The sequence below is a fragment of the Acinonyx jubatus genome, chromosome D2 (genome assembly GCF_027475565.1).
Source record: "Acinonyx jubatus isolate Ajub_Pintada_27869175 chromosome D2, VMU_Ajub_asm_v1.0, whole genome shotgun sequence".
NCBI classification, from domain to species: domain Eukaryota; kingdom Metazoa; phylum Chordata; class Mammalia; order Carnivora; family Felidae; genus Acinonyx; species Acinonyx jubatus.
Window position 1 is genome coordinate 67,175,979 of NC_069393.1, and position 13,402 is coordinate 67,189,380.

Genomic DNA, 13,402 nt, shown 5'->3' on the forward strand with positions numbered 1-13,402 from the left:
GATCTGGCGTTAGTCAAAGAATTTTTAATTTGAACATAAGGCCACTAACCATCAAGCAAAAGGAAAAAAATATTGATCATATTACATTAAAATTAAGAAATTCTGTTGATCAAAAGACACCAATGAAAACATAAAAAGGCAAGTGAGAGAGTGAAAGAAGATATTTACAATGCATTTTTCTGACAAAGGAGACTATATCAGGAGCTCCCACAAGTCAACTAGGAAAATTATCTAACCCAGTGGTGTGGGGCATAATGGGTCAAAGATACATCTAGACACTTCAGAGAGGACTAATACACATATGAAAAGGTGTTCCACTTCTTCCGTCATCAGAGAAATGCAAATTAACATTATGATGCAATACCACAGCATCCCTACTGAAATAGCACATACATGGAGCAAGTGGTCTACCTCCCACCAGCAGCGTGCGACACGTGTAGCCATTCCATAGCCATGCTAACATTTGTCTTTGGAAGACTGGTTGGTCAGTAGTTACTAAAGCTGAACCCTAGGACCCATCAGTTTCATTTCAAGGTACACACTACCTGAAACTTGTACCCATGCCCATAGCAAACTATTGCTACATGCAACAGCATGAATGAAATTCACAAACATCATAATGAGAGAAAGATTGCGGATACAAAAGAGTACATACTGCGTGACTCTGTTTACAGGAACTTCGCAAACAGAAAACAAAAATCGCTGATGACAGAAGTCTGGATAAAGAGTGGAGGTCAGTGACCTGGAGGGACCTGAGGGGAAATTCAGGTCCCTGGTTTTATCTAGGTGCTGGTTGCATGGATGTGCACACTTTATGAAATTCATTGGAGTATCCATTTATGATTTGTGCTCTTTTCAGTATGTCTGCTATACTCCATCAAAAAGGCAATAAAAAAAGTAACACATGACCCCATGGATAAACTTCTGTTTGCCTCAGAAAAATGAAGAGTCTTGAGGGGCAGATATTGCAAACAACATTGTCTCTCCATCTAGGGTCTTGTTTCGTGGTAAGTAAGATTAGTGAATGAGTTGGGTGAAAACCACTACCTGGAGTGATGTGGAAGGTGGTGCACTGTGTTTCCTTTAAGGGCAACATGACTTCATTAGTCCCAATTCATTTGTGCCATGTCTATGAGGATAGTGATTGCCATGGTGAGGATCAAAACTGACAAACTGAGAAGACTGGTTCCCTGTTAGCAAGATACATCTGCACATTTTCCCTTTCTTATCAGCCCATCTTTTGAGGAGTTTCAATCCCGTTCACTGATTTCCTGAACTACCAGAGAATTCTTTCCATCAAGAAAAAGAAATACATATAGGTAATATATAAAGAGACAGATAGAAAATACTTGGAAAAATTTTAGAAGTTCCCTGGTCTTTTTCTCCTCTGGTTATCCATTTTCAAAATGGGTGACAGAAGAGAGAGAGAGAGAAAAAAAGACAATGTATCCAAATCGATTGAGCTAATTGGTGATAGAACTCAGATGAAAACCCAATTCTTGTGATTGCCACTCTGTGCTCTCCCTACTGAATTGAGCCGCTCCATTATCTCATAACAGCCATTGTTTAATTGCTGTGCTTTGTTGTGCACTCCCTATTAAAATATTGCTTGTCACCCTGCAACATTGCAGTTTTCTTCAGGATGGGGATTATGTCTTACCTGACCAGGGAGTGACACACAATACACTTTTCCATCATCACCGCTAGCTAACTCAATCAGGCAAATCAATTACTCCACACATTATTCAGATTACATTTTTTCAGACCATGTAAGGAAGAAATAATGGTAGCATGAAATAAAATAGACCAGTCTCTGGGAGGAGAGTTTATGCCAGCATAGGCAGTCATGGTCAGGTTAACAGACTTTAAATTCCCCAAGTCTCCCTTTATCCCTGAACAAATGTAGTCTACTTGCCATGGATGAAGAACTCCACACTGAAGAACTCAATCCAAGGAACTTAGGCTGGCTCCTACTCAGTCCCTCATTTACTTGGAGCTGAAAATCAAGGGAGAGAAATGATATTTTCACTTTATTTAAACTCACATTCATTTCCCATCAAATTTCCCACATTTGCCCCTTAAATGGGTGCACTTTATTTTTTTGGCTCATTATTTATTATCATTTCATTTAGTTAGAAATGGAAACTTCAAGAGGTTTGATTAAGAGATTAAATTACTGGACTTTTGAGAAGTAAAAATAATCTAGGTATGGGTTGCATTAGGTTTCAAAATATTTGGGGTTTTGATCAAATCTCTAAACACACTATTGCCAAATATTCTCCCCTTCTTTTCAAATTTTAAACACATGTATGTTTTCAGGGAAATTCAATACAAAGTTTTCAGAATGACTGTTAAAGATATGAAAGCTTTCTAAAGTGCCTTTTCCCTGAAAAGTAAAACAAATTTTTCCTAAAATAAAATTAGAGAATTAAGAAAGTCTGATGCTAAAAAATGCAATCATTTAATTTCATGTTCTAAGCAACCTCTTAAAAGCTACAGATATCAATTCAGTCAAATACCTTCAACATTTACCAAGAAAAGTTTTTCAAGAAACTGTAAGTTGATCACTTACAAGGTGCTGTGCATTTTATATCTGGTGCTTTATTTATTTTTGAGGACAGCTCTTAGTTGAAGGAATTATTAGTACTTTAAAAAATTGTTATTTAAATTCTAGTTAGTCAACATACAGACCAACATTGGTTTCAGAAGTAGAATTCAGTGATTCATCACTTATACACGATACCCAGTGCTCATCATAATATTTCCCCCATCCCATATGTTCATTTGTTTTGTTTCTTAAATTCCACATATGAGTGAAACCATATGGTGTTTGTCTTTCTCTGACTGACTTATTTTTCTTAGCATGACACACTCTAACTCCATCCATGTCATTGCAAATGGCAAGATTTCATTCTTTTTGATGACTGAATTATATTCCGTTATATATAATGTATATATTATTATATATACCGATATTATATGTATATTATGAATATATTATTATCCATTATGTATCATATATATGGACTTTTGAGAACTAAAACTAATCTAGGTATGGGTGTGTGTGTGTGTGTGTGTGTGTGTGTGTGTATATATATATATACCACATCTTCTTTATCCATTCATCAGTCAATGCAAATTTAGGCTCTCTCCATAGTTTGGCTATTGGTGATAATGCTGCTATAAACATCGGGGTGCATGTACCCCTTCAAATCTGTATTTTTGTATCCTTTGTGCAAATATATAGCAGTGTAACGGCTGGGTCATAAGGTAGTTCTATTTTTAACTTCTTGAGGAACCTCCATACTGTTTTCCAGAGTGGCCAAACCAGGAATTATTAGTTCTTGAGAGGTTGAGGCAGTTAGTCAATCAAAGAAAGAAAATGGCAGAGCTGAGATTTCACACTAAGTCTGCTTGATTGTAAAGACTGTGAGCTTTAAAAATAATGATCATGGAGTGTTTTCAAGCTGGCTTAAGGTAAGAGATACAAAAAATAGCATGAAAATATAAACTTCATTACTCCATCTTAGGCTGTGAAGAAAAAAAGAAAAAAAAGAAGAAAAAGAAAACACCATTAAGTAAAATCTTCAAAGACATTTTAGGTCATGGAAGTTTTTAGCTTTCAGCATACCTGCCAGGACCACCTAATGTTATCTAGAAAATATTCTCTGGGAGCTAAAAATTAATTGGCAAAGTTAAAGAAATGAACAGAAATTACTATAGCAATCAGCGCTATCTTTCATCGTGGCCCAAAGTCATCTTTTCAGTACTTAAAAAAATTTTTTTTAATGTTTTTATTTATTTTTGAGAGAGAGAGAGAGAGAGAGAGAGAGAGAGAGAGAGAGAGAGAGAGAGAAACAGAGCATGAGTAGGGTAGGGGCAGAGAGAGAGAGAGGGAGACACAGAATCTGAAGCAGGCTCCAGGCTCTGAGCAGTCAGCACAGAGCCTGAAGTGGAGCTAGAACTCATGAATCGCAAGATCATGACCTGAGCTGAAGTCAGACGCTTAACCAACTGAGCCACCCAGGCGCCCCATCTTTTCAGTACTTAATGGAAAAGAATGCCAGGAGGAGAAGAAATGCTCATGGACTAAAAACGACTCTCAAGAAATGAAGTAGATCGAAGATAATGTGTGAGAGCAAGTGGAGTCCTGATGAGTCATAATATTTTGTTTCAACTCAACTGAACATGAATTTATTGACAACCATAGAAACATTTGAAAACTCATCCAAAAATGTCATGGAGTGTCCATTTGAATCTGAAAACTACTAAGAAAGGCAGTAATGGCTAGAACCATGCAACTAATTTTTGAGGAGATGAAGACATCTGTGATTACTTCAGGGTCATGGTGACAGGTCATGGACAGAAGTTACTATCATCACCTCTACCTTTGAGACAGAAAAACAGTCTCCACAAAAGCAAAGGTCCACCTAAGTTCATGTGATCCATCAGAAAATAGGGCTACCCATTAGTCACCTCCCTCCCATTCCAAAGCTTTGTTGGACAGATCATACAAATGACACAGACAGACATAATCATACAACAGATCATTTACAGTGCTAGCCAGTAGTCATCATTATGTTTCAGCACCATGGCTACTCCCGAGAATTATGGGGCTAAGGATCCAACCCGTTGCCTCCCAGTTTAAACAAAATGAACATATGGCAGCATCTCAACCACACTTCCAAGGGAAGAGTCTGCATGGGGAAAGAAGAATGCAGTGGTCCTGAGAGGGGTTGCATTGAATAATCAGGGAATTCCAGAGAAATCTAGTAACTAGTCACAGTTTTCTTATATGTATGATTGCATGACAAGTTCTTATATTGGCCAATAATTTTCTAGGGAGCAGGAAAGAAGTACAGTACCAGATAAACCAACCGAGCAGGTTTCCATTTCTATGCCGGCTCTTTGGGGGTGTTAGGACACAAGCAGTGCATTGCAGAGATTCTATATTCCAGACACAGGAGGTGTATGGGATAATCAGAGTAATGCCTTCTCATTAAAAGAACGAATGTTACCTACGGTCACATGGGAATTTTTCATTGTGTCTTCAGTCAGTCACATTTTATATATAAAATGATAGTAGATATGATAACAACAGCTATTGTTCATTGAGCAGTTATTGTATGCCAGATATTATCATAAAAAACAGTGGAAATAGTGGCGAACATCTTACAGATAGCTGTGAAAGTAGCTTGTTCAATGTCAAACATTAAATGTAGAACGGGGACTTGGACCCAGATCAATCTGGCCAAAACTTCATTGAACTTAGAACCATATTATCCTATCTTCCACAAAATGCAGTCTCCACCATTCTTCTCTGATGTGTGTTTACTTAAAAAATTGTGATGCTCTATATATGCTCCCCTGTGATTCTGGGTAAGGATTGGTTTTAAAGGGGTAAGTTGTTTCCCTTTTCTGTCTTGAACCATAAAATTCAGCAGTTGGACTTAGGATATTTCAAAGACATGAAACCATTTGGAAAGTAGAGATCAGTCATTAATTAAAGTAGCTTACTGGGCAAGGCTCCAACAGGAGTGAGAAACTGGGTGCAAGCCTGTTGCTTTTAAATGACCATAACATTTATTTGGCTGCAGAGATACTCCTGGAACAATTAATCAATTCCCCTATCCTTTTCTATTCAAACTTTGAGCAAACCTTACTTTATCTAAACTAATTGCCTTGCAAGGCCATGATACATCAGGATAGCAAAATCACTTCTCGAACAAAGTAAAGACTAAGGCTTTCCTTCAGATGTTCCTGAAGATGGATGAAAAGAACCTGGGACATAATTTTACTTCTGACCAGCCACAAAATGCTCAGCCAAATAAATTACCAAGAAAAGTCAGACAAAAGCCGGAATGTCAAGGGTATGATTATTTCTCATCTCTTCCATTACCTTCAATTTGTTCTCTTGCTGGGTAGCAGCAAACTTGCCAGAGCAAGAATGGCTTTAGCAGCAGAAATATATTGAGTCAAAATGACTGAGCTGGTCACACAGGCATGCAAAGAGAACAAAACACCAACAGCAAACCACAGTGTAATGGCCTTCCCGCTTAACTGACATCGAGTGGTGAGCAGAGAGATGCTGTTTCAGCTATGTGGTGGCCAGTGAAGGAATAAATTTCCCTTTTCAGACTTAAGTGTTTCTTCTGTAGAGGTTACTAAAAAACAAACAAACAAAAACAACAAAAACACCAACCACCCAGGGTTGGAGACTCTAAACAAACACTCCACTCTCCCATCAGCAGAGTAAAAACAACACAGCTTTAGGCCCTGGCTGAAATCAGAGGTCACTCCTTTCTCTGTCTTGGGCCTGATTTTGGTTTTTAAGATGAGCAATGAAGGAAAACATTAGAATGAGAGGCTAAGAATGGCCCCTGCTCTGTGACCTAAATTAGCACTCACTGGTTTTAGGTCTCATAAGATTTTCTTTTCTTTTACTCAAGTCTCAACACATATAGACTTTCTATCTGTTCTGGAAGACTCCAGAACAAAAGGTTTGGCTTTCCTTTCAGTGACAACTCAGAGATAGGGGAGTACCTAGCTCCCTTTCATCATTGTCCATTGGGCAAAAATGATTGGTGGTGACAAGATCCTACCCTCATAGCTGTGGATATGAGCTATGGGTACGTCTTCTCTGCTCTTTGGAGGTAATTTTGAAAAGCAAGGGAGCATGATTGTGTACAGAGTTTTTTATGGGAATGTAGTAGGCATTCCATGTTCTATTTGTCACCACGTGTGAAATATATATTTTTAAGAAAATGCCACATGTATTTCAATGCAACTGGCTTAATGATCCTGTCAAAAAAAAAATCATTTGGGGGTACCCTGAGTGGCTCAGTCAGTTGAATGTCCAACTTTAGCTCAGGTTGTGATCTCATAGTTTGTGGGTTTGAGTCTGGCATTGTGCTCTGTGCTGACAGCTCGGAGCCTGGAGCCGGCTTCGGATTCTGTGTGTGTGTGTCTCTCTCTCTGCCTCTCCCCTGCTCATGCTCTGTCTCTCTCTCTCTCAAAAATAAACATTAAAAAAATGAAAAAAATAATTTGTTATGTAATGAGTGTTAGGACATTCTGGGTTTATAAAAGGGAATTTGATCAATAGTCTCCCCCAGAACACCAACCCTGAAGGAGGCAATTTAGAATGCTGGGTTCAAATCTCTGCTCAGCCTTTCGTTAATTGGACAGCTGTTGGACCTCACTAAATCTAAGTGTTCATAGCTGTGATGTGAGAATTATAGGCCTATAGCATTTCATACCAGGGATGAATTCCAGAATATTTCTCACATTTCAAAATTTGCATGATTCAGAACTAATTTTCCCACAGGGATGCATGTAAAGGGCATTATTTCAGATTTTGGGCATATAGTCATTCTTCCTTTCTATTTCAAATTTGCATAACAGAAAACATCATTGCAATGATAACAGTACCCTGACTTTCTGGCATTCTTTTGAGGAATCAGTGAGATAATCCATACATATAAATATGTCACACCTGGCACAATTGTTACTAATTATATTGTTATTAGCACCTACTCCTACTGTACTTCTATTATTAGTACTAGTACTCTGAACCTATGTCTCATCATCTCAAGGACAACTGTCAAATTCCTCTTTAGTACAACTCTATCATTGAAAAAAACCCTATTTATTTATTTATTTATTTAAAAAATTTAAAAACATATTTCTTTTTGAGAGAGACAGAGCACGCATGGGGGAGGGGCAGAGAGAGGGGGAGACACAGAATCGAAGCAGGCTCCAGGCTCTGAGCTGTCAGCATGGAGCCTGCTGTGGGGCTCGAACCCACGAACCCATGACCTGAGCTGAAGTTGGTCACTTAACTGAGCCACCCAGGCGCCCCTGAAAAAATCTAATTGTTTGAAAAGAAATGGTCCCTTCAGAATTGCTTTGACTGAATTATGCTTGAGAAGGAGCATAATTGTATGAGAAGTTTTTATGCAGAGTTAGCACTGTGAAATGGGCCACTGCTCTCTGTGCTGTTTGCTTGTGAGTCTGGTCATCACATCTTACAAGAAAAATTCCTGGCTGATCTGGTTACCAGGAATGGTGAAGACTATGGGGATTGCTTTAAAATCATGATCAGTGTGAACAGAATAATGGACAAATCTTCCTTCTTAGACTTCTAAAGAGCCACAGCTAGATCAATAGCTTGCCTAGGACATTTGTGTATCATCAAAACACTTTTTTCTCTTACCTTCATTTTTCTTCTTTTGCACAATCTTTAATTCATACTACTTTGCATGTGGAAGGAACCCTTGTAAGCTCTTTGCAATCCTTTCTGGAGAAAAAGTAGGGTAGGAATGAATGAATGAATGAATGAATGAATTCCCTTAAGAGAAAATATGAGGAGCACATAGAACACCTTTCAAGCCCATGCTTGCTGATCATAAATCTTCACCTAAGATTCTGTAGAAATTATTAAGTTGAACTTCACCATCTCCTGCCACGAACATTTGTCTATCTTTTCTGCAGGCCCAGTTTATCTGTTTTTATTTGGGAAACATCCCCTTCCAAAGACAGGCCCTGAAGTTTTGGTGGAAAAGATACCACTCCTGGCTCCCGGGCAGTTGGCCCGGTGTAGGAGCCCTTCACTAATCTCTGGCCTCGATTACTGGTTCACAAATGAGTTTATAACCTCAGCTGGGACTTGGGTATAGTTCTTGGGAAGAAGTCCTCTTTCTGCTAGGGTTGCTAAACTGGCATGGCACAAGGTTGGCACATCTAGGGAAGACCACATGGCAAAAGCACCTGAGGACAGAGTTGAGAGGAGGGAGAATGCCTGAGTTTGGATGACACTGTTTACACTCCTGAATCCACCTGAAAGGCAAGCCTGCTTGCTGAGGGACTTTTCTGTTGTCTAGCAACGAATCCCCTTTTTCATTTAAGTCCATTTGACTTATTTGCTACAGATAAGAGTTTGGACTATCATCCCACCTCAAGTCCTAATATTTCCGTTGATTTTTTCTTGCTGAATATAAAGTGAAATATTAAGTTAAAGGAAAACTGAGAAGTCAAAGTTGTTAAGAGTCTCTATCAATCTCCTGCAGAACATCCTCAACATTCCTCATCACTGTTTCAGCCTGACCATTTCCTTGCGGTTAGCGAACTGTAATTGAGAAAGTTTACATCAGATTTGGGTTATCAAATTCTGGAACTTAAATGGAAACTTACAGGCAGAAAAAATACTGTCTTCAAATCAACATGCTGCAAACAGCTCGTAAAGAGCTATGATGGTTGCTTCAGAGTTTGAGAAGAGAGGAAGAATCTTTTGTGTGTATGTAACATGTTTTCCATGAAGAAATCACTCTACACACAGGGCTTACATGCTTCCCAGTAACACCAATTACATGATCATTACAATATTGTTAAATGACCAGTAGCCTCAGATTTAGTCTTCATAGAAGATATTTTGAGACATATATATGGCAATTTCTGTGTCCACTAACTTTATGTAGAATCTTCTATGACTGCTACTGAAATACTACAGTGTCCTGAGCCGACCTTTCATTCTCTTTCCATGCTGTAACCAGTCAGTTTTTCAAAATACACATCTGATCATGTCTTTCCCTAGGGTAAGGGTCTCAATATGGTAGATGAGGCTACATGCAATCTGGCCCCCACCTACTCCTCAGTCGCACCTAGTATGGTCTCCTCTCTGTCTGGCTCCAGGCTCCAGGCTCCTTGATCTTCCAGGCTCCCGTGTGTCACACTCTCTACCTCTGCAGGACCTTTGTTTTTTACTGTCTCCTTTGTCTATCAAATTCTTTGCATGACAAGTGAAAGCAAGATTCTTTTTTTTTTTTAAATATACTTAGAGAACTATGTTCCTTTCCATCACCACAATTGTCTCATGTTACAGTTAAACACTTTACTTCATGGTTATGGACCATGTGTCTCCTAGAAGACAGGCTGTTCCAGACAGTAGGAACTTTGGCTGCCCAAGCTCATGGTTGCTTACCCTGGTGCTTGCTGCAGAACCTGAAACTCTCAACTGTCAATTCTCTGTCTTTGTTCTGTTCCCCTCTCAGTGGTGTTTAACACAAATAACCACTCCGTCCATGGAACGTGTCATAACTCAGCTTCTGGGGTTCTGTACTCTCAGACCACCCTCCCCCAACTCATGACCGCTGCTTCTCAGTCTCCTTCATTGGATCCATCTTCATTTCCATTTATTATCCAATTCTGTCTTATTATCCAATGGATTGCATATTTCCTAAGAGCCCAAAGAACAGAAAAAAAAAATCACATGGGGAAAGATGCCCATTGCCATAGTTACAATAACAAGCAATCTGGAAGGAACTTAAATGTCCACCACTGGGGAAATGGTGCAGAAATTTGTGGTGACATCCACTTTGTGGAACATTATGCTGCTGACAAAATTGAAAACTATGCATTCGGTCTGGGAACATGACAAATTCCTATGATGCAATGTTCTATGAAAATCAGGGTATACAAAGATCGTGCTTGTATAATTATAACTTTGTAAAACTTCATGTACAAAAGATCTGGTGAACACTGAAAAATAAATACTGTTACAGAGTGATGGCATTATAGGCACTTTTCTTCCTAGTTTCCAAATGTTTATATTTTATAAAAAGGTGTGTGTATGTGTGCGTGTGTGTGTGTGTGTGTGTGTATGTGTATGTGATTGTGTAGAGAGAGAGGGTGATAGGGAAAAAGAACAGCAAAAATAATTTATACTATAATTTGAAAAATATAACAAAAATGAATATATTTATAGAAATATCATTTAAAAATGAAACCCCTGAGAACCATCCTTAAAATATTTGCTGCAAGAAATTCCTGCACATCACAGCACTGAGAGATAGCAGGGCTCTGTGACACCCAAGCCCAGCTCCCAAGAGGCCGTGGATCCTAAGTAGTGACAGGCGGTCTTACAGCAAAGCTTTTTCCCTTGGTGATCTCATGAGTTGTGCTGTCCTCATCCTGGAAAGCAGGGGGTCACCTTGGCCTTTGCAGACCATCTAGAATCCCAGCCTCCCCCTCAGTCTCTTTCTTCTTATTTGCTTCAAGAAAACCATTTGAAGCCAGGGAGTTCCAGGAAGCAGCAGGACAAACATCAGCCTCTCTGCTCTGCCCAAAGCAGCCGTTTCAACCACAGGTGCCCTCAGATTCCACAGTGAGGATGGAATTTAATTGATTGCCAGTAGTTCTTGAGGGTGAATTTGCAAAGCCAACTTCCTTTAAAACAGAAGCCCATGTCTCCGTCTCCAAAGATGTCTCACAGCAACAGTGTGAAATGAATAGACTTCACAACAGTCCTCCATCGGAGAAAACACCCTGGATTACTCCACAGTAAATTTGCAGCCACAGCTAATGGAACTTCAGAGCAATGAGCCCAACTGTTGAGCTCTGGCACTCCCGAGCATAATTAAAAGACTAGAGAGCAATCCCGGCAAATAAACGGATGTAATCGCGTAAACTGCATTATAATCTTGTGGACGATATGAGGCCAGTTCACATAGTTTCAGCCAAATAGTAATAATATTAGTAATACAGCTTGCGTGTCTTGAGTGAACACGACATACCTGGCAGGCATTAACATTTACGCTTTGCTACAACCTTGGGAGTCCTGCTATCTCTGTTTTACAGATGGAAAAACTGAGGCTTAAAGAGGCTAAATAACTTAGATCCTTCTCTTTCCCATTTTATTGTTGTTTTTTTTTTTTGTTTCCAGAGCTCTCCCCCTACCCCCAATACCCCCCAACACGTTTTGTATGTTGCTTCTCCTGTCACTGGACTGACTCAGGAAACAGTTCTTGGCCGATAATATGCTATCTAAACGCTTCACGTTTCGAAAAGTACTCTTACGTTCAGAATGACCTAGAACTCATGTTATAACTTAATCCACCTTCATTTATTGTAGCCATCTCATGATGGTAAGAATTGTCCCTGAAGGCCTGAGGACTGAGATTGGCCAGGATTGGCTGGGCCCCTCTTATATTATTTTTTGAGGAAGAATGATTTTCTGTGGGCCAATCCTTGGACAGATGCATCAATCTCACTTCTTATCAATTTCACTTATACACACAATCTGATGTTGTTGAAAGAAAAGCACGTGTAAAAGAATCATGTATATCTTTCCCCCAAACCTGTGAGATAGCTATTGTTAGCTGACTTTACAGATAACAACATAATGTCGCCCATCCATGCACCTAAGTCTTTTATTCTCAACACTTAATTCAGGGCTGCAAAATACCCGGTAAGTAAGCAGTCACTTCCCTGGTTTGTGCCCATGTTAAACATCACTCATGGTATTTGTCTTAGGTTTGTGTTCCCCAAAAGGAGACCCTGAGATAAGGATTTGAGTACAAGAAATTTATCGGGGAGTTGATCTCATGGTAAGGAAAGAGGGAGTCAAGATAGGGAACTGAAGTAAGCCAGTACCTGGCACGTTAATAAACAGGTTAGCTCTATGGGCAGGTGGGGCTCAGGCCCACTCGGACCTTCAGGAGAGCACACGCTTGGAAATGAACCTCTACAAGGATATTTTCCATCAACTCTAGCCAGTCCTTGACCGTTTCCAGGAGTATAAGGGGCAGGCACATTCTACCTACCCTGCCTGCCTGGCCCACACTACCTGCCAAGCTTTAGGCCATAGAAAGTCCCTAAGCAAGGAGTTGGCAGCCTGTGAGAACTGAGCACTGAGTGCTAGGGGGATGTGGGTAGTGACACTGACAGGTTTGGCTGCTGTGCTCTTTCCTGATACATCCAGAGGCCGTTCTCCACCAGACCTCCAGGCAGCCACCACTGTGCAACTGGAATTGGTAAGCAAACTCAAACCTTGGCCATTTTGATTCTTACTCTACAAATTTATAAATGTCTGCTCTAAACAGACAAAGGGCAGTTTGATGTGATGGCAAAGAGCACAGACTGATGTGAAACTACTTGATTTCCCTCCCAGCTAGTCATCAAATTGTCATGTGACCTCATGCAAATACTTCATTCCTCCATGTCTCAGGTTTTTCATCAATACCTTGGAAAAATATAGTATCCCATTGGTTTTTGCGGGAATTAAGTGTCTGCCTATCTATCTGTAGTCTATCTATCTAATATCCCTTAGTAATATAAGTGTAATCTGTTGTTATTATCAATATGCTACATATAATTTATGTAGAAAAGAAAATGCAGTGAGTCTTTAATAATTCTACTTCTCATCCTAATGGTGACTCCTAGTCACCAGGTGATCCAGGGCATGTGCCCATGTAGCTATACTTGATAATTCAGGAAAGAAAAAGGTGAAAAATAATTCATCATTTATCTACAGGAACATGGACCCAATTTCTATAGCAAGGGAACAAAAGTGTTCTTATTTTTCAATGTGCATAGAAAGAAAACCTCCCTGAAAACAATACTGGGA

At 39.5% G+C, this 13,402-nt stretch overlaps 1 long non-coding RNA gene across 3 annotated transcripts in view; it reads right to left on the reverse strand.

Moving 5' to 3' along the window:
- Window positions 1–1,817: 1,817 nt before the first annotated feature.
- Window positions 1,818–13,402, reverse strand: part of LOC113600124 (uncharacterized) — a 121,855-nt gene continuing 110,270 nt past the window's right edge. Inside the window, exons 5-8 of one of the 3 annotated variants that reach the window (XR_008292159.1) lie at window positions 9,980–10,234; window positions 8,956–9,127; window positions 8,216–8,299; window positions 1,818–1,996 (exon numbers count right to left, since the gene is read on the reverse strand). This is a non-coding gene — a long non-coding RNA (uncharacterized LOC113600124). The remainder of the gene's footprint in view (window positions 1,997–8,215; window positions 8,300–8,955; window positions 9,128–9,979; window positions 10,235–13,402) is intronic. The other 2 variants (XR_008292158.1, XR_003421078.2) reach the window with 2 other exon arrangements.